Source organism: Hippopotamus amphibius, chromosome 8, assembly GCF_030028045.1.
Source record: "Hippopotamus amphibius kiboko isolate mHipAmp2 chromosome 8, mHipAmp2.hap2, whole genome shotgun sequence".
NCBI lineage: Eukaryota > Metazoa > Chordata > Mammalia > Artiodactyla > Hippopotamidae > Hippopotamus > Hippopotamus amphibius.
Genome location: NC_080193.1, coordinates 65,033,926 through 65,043,839, shown reverse-complemented (window position 1 = coordinate 65,043,839; position 9,914 = coordinate 65,033,926). Strand labels below are relative to the sequence as shown.

The following is a 9,914-nucleotide window of genomic DNA, read 5'->3' as shown; positions in this document are numbered from 1 at the left end:
TGACTTTTGAGTAATAGCTTGCTATCTTTTATAGGAGTTGTCCAACTGTCTTTTGCTTGGAAACACAGATTTCTGGTTGCTGAATTCCTACCAACTTTTTTTTTTATATATATACGGTGTTCAACCTTAGATTAGATATATACAACTTTAAGTCTTCTTAAAGTGCTTGCTAGGATATTAGCACCTTTTAGTGCTAGTTTCTGGAGAGCTGAAGCTGTCACTCAAGTCTTAGTAGCGAGCTAGCCATAATAACATGAAATTTGGTGTGTTGAAGAATCTTCTCATTTGAGGTACATCACAAGTTGTCCATGTTAGAAAAGAATATACACAATCGTACTGGGCAGTGTGCCAATGAATATAAAAGGCATGCAATAGAGGAACCAAAGATTGTGAACGTGTAGATTTGGTACTGAGATCCTGATTTGGTCTAGTAAATTCAACTTTATTGCCTTGTTTCTGTTTTGGTTGAATTTCAGTATTTTATCTCTCATCTACAAAATTCTCTAAAAATAAAGCCAGGATATAAAATGCTTTTAAAATCCTAAATAAGTTTTATATAAATTTCAGTTTTCTCTGAGACATTACTTCTGAAATAAAACCAGTGAAACTTCAGAATAACATGAAGAACTGACATCTTAAATCATTACTGTGTGTGCATTGAGAGATGTTGTCACTTGGAATATTCTCATCAATAGGGAGCTTCTTTTGGTTCCAAGTGTGAATTACTTATATAAATGCTCCTTTAGAATCTGTTTATACAGAGACCATACAGCATGTTAGAAAGTGTATTCACTTATTTTACAGGCCTTCTGATTTGCTAATACATGAAATTTGAAACTTCAAGTAGCTTGAAGTTTCAAAATTCAAAAGTCATTCATGTAACCTTTTATTGATGTGGTGTTGAAAAGTTTCAGGTACCTATGTGCAAATGCTTCTCAAGAACATTTCCTTGTGTCTGGGGTGTGCTGTGACTTTTACCCTCTTTCTTTGTCTTTTCTGAATTCTTTTTAAAACACAGTGGTTTTCAAACACAGTGCATCTGTCAGAGAAAAGAAGACTTGGAGAAGAGCAGAAGTAGAACCAAGCTCATGTTTCTTCACATGGCCAGCAGAAGGGCAAAGGAAGGCCTTCTCTACTACTTTATGATTGACCAAAATAAGAGAACTCTTTAATAAAAAAAAGGTGCCTAATTTTATTCCTGTAAGTCTTTGATTATCTCAGTCTTCTGGTACAAATTGTTAGCAGATGAACAAGCAAGAACTTGAAACAGTTTCTCATCCTTTTGCACAGTGGGAATATGGGGCAGCTGGTAGGTTTAGAGAGTTGGGGTTTCTTGATTTTTGTTTTTTTGTTTTTTTCACTTTAGCAGGTATTATTGAACGTTGTATATAAGATTACTTTATCCCCACATCTTCTCAATTGTTTCTTCCTTTTCTTGGCCCTTTTCCCTTCCCACTTTGCAAGATTTGACTTTACATCCAAAGATCTTTTTGCCACCTTTGTTCACTTTTAGCCTGGTGATAACCACCTTGCTAGGCTGAACGCCCACATGGACAGTTGTGCCATTGGCTTCTCCTGCTGCACACGTTCAATGTAGGAGACACATTTCTTCCTGTAAACCTGAACTACTTTGCCAGTTTGCTGACCTTTGTAGTGTCCTTACACAACCTGAAATTCATCATCCTTTCAGATGGACATGGGTTGGACATTGTACTTCTGTCTCAGCTCTTTGGAAAGAGGGAAGGACATGATCTTCCTGAGAATGTGGGAAAATGAGTTGAAATGATTTTTGCGGTTCTGCTCTGGTCACAAGTCACAAACGGATTGAACTTCATTTTGGCTGTTGCTGCTTCAGTGATGACCACAACAGGGAAGAGAAGATGAAGTTTTCAGAGAAGTTTCTCTAACTATAATCTCTTCATTGGTTTCAGTGTGCAGTTCTGCCTTTCTAACCTCTGCTCAGCCTTTTGCCTGACCTACTCAGTGTTTTTCCTTTGAAAAGCTGGGATTTATAATTTTCACACACTTGGAATCCTAGTCAGGCATTTAGTTGCCCCTTTTCACATTAGAGTTTGGTTTAATCTTTTTTGTTGCCGTTGTTGGTGGTGATGCCTTTTTTTTTTAGGTTTAAAGCGGCATATTTGAGACATATTAGGAAGAGGATGGCCTCTAGAGTCAGACATGTCAGGGTCTGAACACATATTCCCCATGTACTGACTTTTCCACTTCTTAAGCAAGTTATATAACATCTCACCTGTAAACTGGTTGTAATCAGACCAATCACATAGGATCTGCTATGAAAATTCACTGACATCACATTTGTAAAATACTACTCAGAGCCTAACACATGGATAACACTCTATACATATGAGATTCTTCTGAATTTATTTGAGGTATTCTAATGCTTATTTATTTCTGTGAAAGGATTTATGTTTAATAAATAAATATATACTTTCATTCATTCATTCATCAGCGATTTGTTGTACACCTTATTTATGCCAGGCACAGTTTTAAGAGCTGGGAATATGCAGTGAATATTTAACAAATATTAAATTTATACAGGATTTTGCATTCTTATAGGGAAGACAGACAATAAACAAAATAAGCGTGTAAAATATATGTGAAATGATGATAACTACTATGGAAAGGGGGTTGTACCCTGAGCAGGTAATGCTTGAGAGGAGCCTTAAAGGAGGTTAGGGAGTAAGCTGTGTAGATACCTAGGGGAAGAGGATGTAAACGTTAAATAAACAGTAACCACAATTAAAATACAGTTTTCTATTTTAAATGTCAAGGGGGAGCTCCCATGCCCTACCATGATAGCAGAGCCCAACAGGAAGAGGAAAACTTCTTGCCTGGGCAAGAGTTCAGCCAATAAAAGACTGTCACACTCATTCAATGAAAGCCACTATAACTTCAAACTCTCAACTTCTCCAATGGACTGTTTGTTTACTATAGCTCTCTCAACTTCCTTTTCCCTTCTATAAAAGAGTTCTTCTCTCCTGCTTGGGGGGACTTGCATGTGGCTCGCCACAGTTGCAGACCCTGAATTGCTATTCTTTGTGGATCCTGAATAAACCCATTTTTGCTGGAGAAATAACTGGCAGTCTATTATTTAAGGTCGAGAAGGGGACGTTAGGTACATTATCCTGAGGCAAGGAGGCCAGTGTGTCTGGAGTGGAGTAGGAGATGTGGCCAGATAGCAGAGTCTATATCATGAGGAACCTTTTAGGCTATATGTAAGGACTTTAGGTGTCCCTCTGAGTGAAAGTGGATCCAGTAGAGGGGTTTCAACAGAGAAATGACATAATCTAAGGTTTTAAAAGAAAGCACTCAGGCTGCTCTGCTGAGAAAAGACTATTAGAGAACTAGGGCAGAGGCAGGGGAGACCAATAACGAAGCTATTGCAGTGAATTGCAGGGGCCTGGACCAGAGTGGTAGGTAGCAGAGGAAGCAGTGAGAAGTGATTGGAAACTGGATGCATTTTGCATATAGGGTTGATATGAGTTATTGAAGGATTATTGTAGGGAGTGGGGGGAAAAAGGTAAGTAAAAACTGACTTCAAAATTTTTGGCCCAAGAAACTGGAGTTGCTAGTCACTGAGAGAGAAAAACTGCAACATTAACATATTTGGAATGGAGGTAAATATGGAGATCAGAGGTTTGAATCTGAAAAATTTAAGATTAAAATGCCTATTAGGATTAGAAATAGAAACGTTCATTTGGCCTATAAAGTCATGAGACTGGATGAGAACCATCAGGGAAAGAGTGCATGTGGACATGAGATGAAGTCCCGGGCCGCTCTAGCATTAAGAGGTGTTGGAGATAAGGAGGAACTATCTGATTTGCAAATATGTTGCTTGAAGTGAAAGTGTAGGGGAATATATTTTGAGGAAATTTATCTATATTCCACCTTGCTTCTTGATTCAAACCTTAAGAGAGTGAGGTATTGGCTTCCTGGAAATGACAAATATTACTCATACATATCTATTGCTTAAGAAGCATATAACTCTAGAAATGGTCAGGGAATTTGTACAGAAAGTAGATTTAAAAAGCCATCTCCACACTGGAGATACTGAAACTCCTTAAAAAAAGTCTATAGCAAGCATCAGTAAAATTAGAAATGGCTTATAAATACATCAAAAGTAGAAAAGTGGGGTAATGAAGAGGATGGGAAAGTGATGGCAGTGTCTTTAGGAAGTAGAGCCACGCAGCTGGTTTAGAAATGGTTTATGGTAGAGACAAGACTTGGTCCAGATTTAGGAGGAAGAGAATATGTATTTGTAGAAAGGAGAGAGTTTTAAAATCAAGAATGGCCTATCAGCCACTGGGTTAGTAGGACTAGTTTTAGGGTGAGTGAGTCATTTCTTCCTTATTTTATCACTCAGTATCCTCCCCCCCCCCCAAAAAAAAAAGTCTCACTCAAAAGGAGCAATTGAGGAGAATTTAATGAATGAACTATTTGTAAAGGTGTAGGTAGGGTTAAGCCAATAAGGGGGGCCTGGCTAGACCTTCAGTAGGCCCATGGAGCAGGGACGGCAGCTGTGCTGTAGCAGGAGAGGATCAGCTGATAGGAGCTGTGGCCTTCAGTGGAGGAACACAGGCACTGCCCACCTGAGGTCTGGTAAGGAGGGAAGCAGGAGAAAAATACTCAACCTCACCATCCTTCCATTGCCTGGTCTTCTGTTGGAGCCTCATTGGTGGGATACAGTGGGAAACCAGAGGGCAAGCAAATCTAGTGATGTGGTTCATATAAGTCAGCCTCCTGGGGCACAGATCAGGTTGAAAAGGATGGAGAGTGGATGGAGAGACACAAGAAACCATCCAGTACACTTATCTCCACAAAAAAAGTTTATAATAAGGTTCTGGGAAAAGTCAGAAGATGATGAGAATTTTAGCACCATTAAGAACTTTGAAAAATCATGAATTGAATGATATATTCTCACTCCTTTAGTGTTAATTCTTTAAAAAAAATTCATCTTATTTTCCCCTTCTTTCCTTTATTTAGCATTATTGTTTTGTTTGTTTTGTTTTGATAAAGTTCTGCTTAAATTTGTTGTTCAACATTTTTAAGGTCTTTACATGCCTCCTCCCACTTGAGAAGAGTCTGCTTTTAAGCTGGGTACCAGGTTTTAAGCTATACCACGTCTCACTTGGCTGTGGCACTGTGTAGTTTGTCTTCAATATTGATAAACTAGCTTAATTTTTCTTCCTATTAGTTTTACAGACAGTCCTCAACTTACAATGATTTGACCTAGAATTTTTTGACTTTTATGATGGTGTGAAACAGATATGCATTCAATAGAAACTGTACTTCAAATTTTGAATTTTGATCTTTTCCCAGGCTAGGGATATGTGGTACGATCTTCCCCCTGATGCTGGGCAGTGAGCCACAGCTCCCAGTCAGCCACGTGATCAAGAGGGAAAACAACTGATACACCATTCTGTTCCCATAGAACCATGTTGTTTTTCACTTTTGGTATAGTATTTAATAAATTACATGAGATATTCTATACTTTATTATAAAGTAGACTTTGTGTTAGATGATTTTGTGAACTGTAGGCTAATACTAGTGTTCTGAGCGTGTTTAAGTTAGGGTAGGCTAAGTTATGATGTTCAGTAGGTGTATTAAGTACATTTTTGATTTATGATATTTTCAACCTATGATGGGTTTATTGGGAGGTAACTGTATTGTAAGTTGAGGAAGATATGTAATTGGATAACTTGTCACTAGATATAGGGAGTTAAAATTCTTATTCTACCAGAAACAGTTACTCCCTAAATTGTAATTTTTTCCCTTTCCATACACTGCTTCCTGTTAACCTCAATATTTGCAACCATTCTCTTTATGACTCTACAACTTTCTCATTATGGACATCTTGTGGACATATTTAGGTCAACTCTATAGGTAGAGTTAGTAAGATGAGGTAGAATCTAAAGAAAACATGTCACAAAATTATAATATTAAGGATGTGTAAAGTTATATTGAAAATTATCTTAGAACAAACTTCATAATCTATTAGGAATATGCCAATCATTTACAAATTACTTTTGCAGTCATTTGCCATTACTTTCTCCCAAATGCATGAAGTTTTTGTCAAGGACTGCTAACTATCTCCTAATATTGATTTTCTCCTTCTTCCTTTAGTAATAGAACTCTCAACATTTAGCTTAGCACAAGCCTGCTCAGATAAAAATTACATTTGCCAGTCACTCTTGCTACTATGTTTGGCCATATATTTTAGGGTTGGACCAATGGTATGTGAGCAGAATGCAGCCACACTGCTGAGAGCTGCAAAAGCCATCTTAGACCAGGGATGAAAGCCATGACTTGAGAATGGTAGAACAACAAAGTAGTAAGTGCCTAGGTCCTCAAGACCACAGAGCTGCCATATGGGCCCTGGACTACTTATGCTCTAGCTCTTACATGAGAAAGAAATCAATGTCTATTTGTTTGAGCTATTGTTTTTGGCCTTTGTGACAGCAGTCAGACTTGTATCCCAATTTACCTGTGGCCCTTTTAATAAAGACCAGTGTGCTAAAGTATGAATACAATAGTAGTTGCACTTATTACCTGTTGATAGAGAACATACATAATGACAAAGACATAAATGCAGGAAGATTTTAAGTGAATTTTTAAAAATTAATCACAGCTACATACATTTGAAAAACATAAGTGAGATATATTGCTTATTCACTCTATTGACAATGCTTGGACTGGCATGTGGACTTAAGGACTCTGTCAGACCTCTCCTCCACATGAATTTTTGAAGTCCATGGGTTTAGGCCTTAGAATTGAAAATGAGATTAGGCAGTATAAGAACCAGCTCAAAAAATGCAAATAAAATCTGAAATGCCAGGTCAACTATACTGCTGGTATAGGTACTATAACCAGGTACGTGAAGAGAGCTGAGGCCCAGAGGGTCCAGCATCTAGAGTGGACAACCTCCCCAACATCACATCATCCCATTGCAGAGCAGTCATCACACTTGGTTGGGGGGGGGGGGGTCCTGGGTTGCATAATGTCCCCCCATATTCATGTCCACCTGGAACCTATGACTGTGACTTATTTGGAAATAGGATCTTTGCAGATATAATCAAGTTAAGATGAGGTCATGCTGGATTAGGGTGGTCCCTAATCCAGTGATTGGTGTCATTATAAGAAGAGGGAAATTTAGACACAGACACATGGAAAATCACCATGTGAAGACCCAGAGGCAGAGATTGGGAGTTATGCTGCCACAAACCAAGGAACACCGAGGACGGCCAGCAACCACCAGAAGCTAGAAGAAGCAAGGAGGGATTAAAGAATTAGAGATTTTGGAGGGCACGTGGCTCATCAAACACCTTGATTTTGGACTTCCAGCCTTCAGGATGATAAAAGAATAAAATTTTGTTGTCTTAAGCCACCCAGTTTCTGGTACTTTGTTATGGCAGCCCTAGAAAACTAATACAATTGGATTGATCCTACCCTTGTTGCAGGCCTGGGATAAATTCATGTTTAACAATCAGGGCATGATCCATCCAAACAGAAGAGATGCCTGCTGCATTGCTGGAGCAGTGTTCAAGTGGATCCCTGCTTTGCAGATATTAACTTTTTAGTTGCTGAAAGAGGGGTCAGGGGGATTCCAGGCTGATGCAGTGAGGAACACCTGGAAGACTTAGAGCATTAGCTACTTATCACCTGATTTAGAAGCGTTTCAATATTTTAAGAATCTATAGAGTTAGTTGTATCCCTGTGTGCCAGGCATATGACTTGGTTGGTCTTTCCTTCTTGCCACTACAGGTGATTAAAGAGTGGCCCAAGTTGGGCCAATCAAAATGAAGCTCACGACTATTAGTCTTTGGGGGAGAATATGCCCTTTCCTGGGAGATGTGAATGGGGAAGAATCCTGGTTGCTGTGAGCTGAAATTTTGCAACCTGGAAAGAAGCTAGCCTAAGGACAGAGACAACAATCAAAGAAGGAAGAACTACACAACTGCAGCCAAATCATTTGGAACTCAGGTCATCTGCACCTGAATCTCTCCCATCCTTTGAACTATTAGTTCTTTGAGCCAATAAATTCACTTTATTGTTTCTGCAAGTTTGAGTTGGTTTTTCTATTGTTTGTAATTAGAAGCATCCTAAATGATATAGTTGCTGGAACTTTCTTAGCAGATATTTATTAGGTCCTTCTCTTTGAAACATCTTATTTTGATGTCCACCAGTGTAATTATTTTGTAATTACCTTTTACCTTTGTGTTCTTTAACAAATGAGACACCAGCCAGACTTTAAGGAAATAGGACTTTGATGAAAGACTACTGTTGTCAATTTTATACTGAATCCTTATTTTAGAATACAACTCAAAAGCAAATAGACACGTGTATTCACACACACACACACACACACACACACACACCTACAACTTTCCCCACTGCATTCCGTGCCATACATAATAAGAACTAGCTTGTATTGCAGATGCAGTTGATGGAAAAAATGGTACAAACAAATGGGAGAGGATATGTAATCTATGGGGAATAGTGGAAAAATAAAGTGTTAATTCAAAGAAATATGGCTTTGTGAATAAAATTCTCTTCTATAAGAATAACTGCAAAATAAATCATATGGTCGTGCAAGGACCAATTTAAATACAGAGGCTAGCAAAGGAATGGAGATGGAGAGAGATGAATAGAGGCAGCCAGGGAAAAATCATGAAGTTTAAACTCCTTTTCCTCTGTCTCAGTCATCGAAATAAATCTTTCTTTTGCAGAGGCCATTTCAAAAACAGGGTTAAGGAGGGGCAGAAACAAAGCACCAGTGTCTTCTGTGGCCCCTTAAAAATGAAAAATTTGAGTTAACTCAATTGACTTAGGTTACCTTGAATTGCTGTTCATCTATTTGCATACTGAATTCGAGGCTTCTTGCTTTGTACTCTGCAGTTACTGTCTATACATTGTTAACAATAAATATTAGAAAATGCAATTTAGCCAACATTTCAGTCACCTTTGACTGATTTTGAAATTAGTATATTGCTTTCAATAATAACGAAAAAGAATTTTAGAAAGGAAACCGTGAAGATGATAAAGTAGCTTTTCCCAGTATGCAATTCATGTTAAATTGCTGGTGTCTGAAGGATACAGAACTGAGATTTTATCAATACATGCAGTACCACACATTTCCTATTTTAGTTGCTAATTAGTATTCAGGTGTGCAGCAGAATACATGAAATTAAATGCTAATGCTCTTTCATTTGTGATTTAACATGTACAATTTGTTACTATATATATATGTTACCCTGTCTATGCACATGTGTAGTTGTTTTTTCTTTTTTCTTTGTAATCATACTATCTTCATGTGTTCCTTTGATTCAGCCTTCTAAGGGAATGATATGAATAAATATTGGTTTCAAAAAATTTCTTACCTTCTATAGTTTAGAAATGAAAATAAGAGCTACCTGAGAGTCATTTTTAAAAGCCTTCAAATGAGGATTTAGTTTAGCTGGCCCACTAGTATAGAAATTTTAGCTTTTTCCTATATTTTGTTTCAGTTAGTTCGTGATTAACAGCTACATGAAATTGAGAACCACCTAATGGAAGTAGTTTTATAAATATTGCATGCCATTTTATGTTCTTCAATTTGTACTTCTCTTATCAAGTATTTCTATGTTAAAAAATTTCAGTTAATGTGTTAGGAAGTAACTAGCTACTTTAGTTAGTTAGATTTCTCTTCCTTGAAGAAAATTACTATAATGGTTACTTTTGCTAAAATGCAATTACTGTCACTGTAACAATCAATCATATTTTTATATAAGAAACTTTAACAACTTCTGAATGCATTAAGAAAGTAAATGAAAAAGACTCTGTGAAATAAGACTAGACAACCAACCTCTCTCCACCCCAACATTTGATGTGAAAAAAACTCAGCTACCTTTCTT

At 37.6% G+C, this 9,914-nt stretch overlaps 1 pseudogene; it reads right to left on the bottom strand.

Annotated features, from left to right (window-relative positions):
- Nucleotides 1–1,399: 1,399 nt before the first annotated feature.
- Nucleotides 1,400–1,835, bottom strand: LOC130859172 (60S ribosomal protein L26-like; annotated as a pseudogene).
- Between the last annotated feature and the right edge of the window lie 8,079 nt (nucleotides 1,836–9,914).